General features: G+C 62.0%; 1 long non-coding RNA gene across 1 annotated transcript; it reads left to right on the top strand.

The window, feature by feature from the left end:
• Positions 1–7: 7 nt before the first annotated feature.
• On the top strand, positions 8–445 carry LOC106536622 (uncharacterized). The gene is made up of 3 exons (XR_001312565.1): positions 8–31; positions 103–152; positions 293–445. It is a non-coding gene; the product is annotated as an uncharacterized LOC106536622 (long non-coding RNA).
• The last annotated feature ends 835 nt before the right edge of the window (positions 446–1,280 follow it).

The following is a 1,280-nucleotide window of genomic DNA, read 5'->3' as shown; positions in this document are numbered from 1 at the left end:
GATCCAGGTCCTCACTCCTCTGTCCCCTCAGGTGAGGGATCCAGGTCCTCACTCCTCTGTCCCCTCAGGTGAGGGGTCCAGGTCCTCACTCATTCCCCTCAGGTGAGGGGTCCAGGTCCTGTCTCCTCTGTCCCCTCAGGTGAGGGGTCCAGGTCCTCTCACCTCTGTCCCAGGGGTCCAGGTCCTGTCTCCTCTGTGTCCTCAGGTGAGGGGTCCAGGTCCTCTCTCCTCATTCCCCTCAGGTGAGGGGTCCAGGTCCTCACTCCTCTGTCCCCTCAGGTGAGGGGTCCAGGTCCTGTCTCCTCTGTCCCCTCAGGTGAGGGGTCCAGGTCCTCACTCCTCTGTCCCCTCAGGTGAGGGGTCCAGGTCCTGTCTCCTCTGTCCCCTCAGGTGAGGGGTCCAAGTCTTCACTCCTCTGTCCCCTCAGGTGAGGGGTCCAGGTCCTGTCTCCTCTGTCCCCTCAGGTGAGGGGTCCAAGTCTTCACTCCTCTGTCCCCTCAGGTGAGGGGTCCAGGTCCTGCCTCCTCTGTCCCGTCAGGTGAGGGGTCCAGGTCCTCACTCCTCTGTCCCGTCAGGTGAGGGGTCCAGGTCCTGTCTCCTCTGTCCCCTCAGGTGAAGGGTCCAGGTCCTGTCTCCTCTGTCCCCTCAAGTGAGGGGTCCAGGTCCTCACTCCTCTGTCCCCTCAGGTGAGGGGTCCAGGTCCTGCCTCCTCTGTCCCGTCAGGTGAGGGGTCCAGGTCCTCACTCCTCTGTCCCGTCAGGTGAGGGGTCCAGGTCCTGTCTCCTCTGTCCCCTCAGGTGAGGGGTCCAGGTCCTGTCTCCTCTGTCCCCTCAGGTGAGGGGTCCAGGTCCTGTCTCCTCTGTCCCCTCAGGTGAGGGGTCCAGGTCCTGACTCCTCTGTCCCCTCAGGTGAGGGGTCCAGGTCCTCTCTCCTCTGTCCCCTCAGGTGAGGGGTCCAGGTCCTCACGCCTCTGTCTCCTCAGGTGAGGGGTCCAGGTCCTCACTCCTCTGTCCCCTCAGGTGAGGGGTCCAGGTCCTCTCTCCTCTGTCCCCTCAGGTGAGGGGTCCAGGTCCTCACTCCTCTGTCTCCTCAGGTGAGGGGTCCAGGTCCTCACTCCTCTGTCCCCTCAGGTGAGGGGTCCAGGTCCTCACTACCCATGTTACAAGTTCTTGTTTTTTGATCCTCAACAGTCTGGTTTTTGTAAAACTCAACCCAGGCTCTGGTGGTCTCTGGTGGTCCTCTCCAAAGAGAACTGATGACATCACTCCATGTGTAAGTTC

Source organism: Austrofundulus limnaeus, unplaced genomic scaffold (genome assembly GCF_001266775.1).
Source record: "Austrofundulus limnaeus strain Quisiro unplaced genomic scaffold, Austrofundulus_limnaeus-1.0 Scaffold1901, whole genome shotgun sequence".
In the NCBI taxonomy this organism is placed as follows: domain Eukaryota; kingdom Metazoa; phylum Chordata; class Actinopteri; order Cyprinodontiformes; family Rivulidae; genus Austrofundulus; species Austrofundulus limnaeus.
This window is presented reverse-complemented; position numbering and strand designations above follow the sequence as displayed.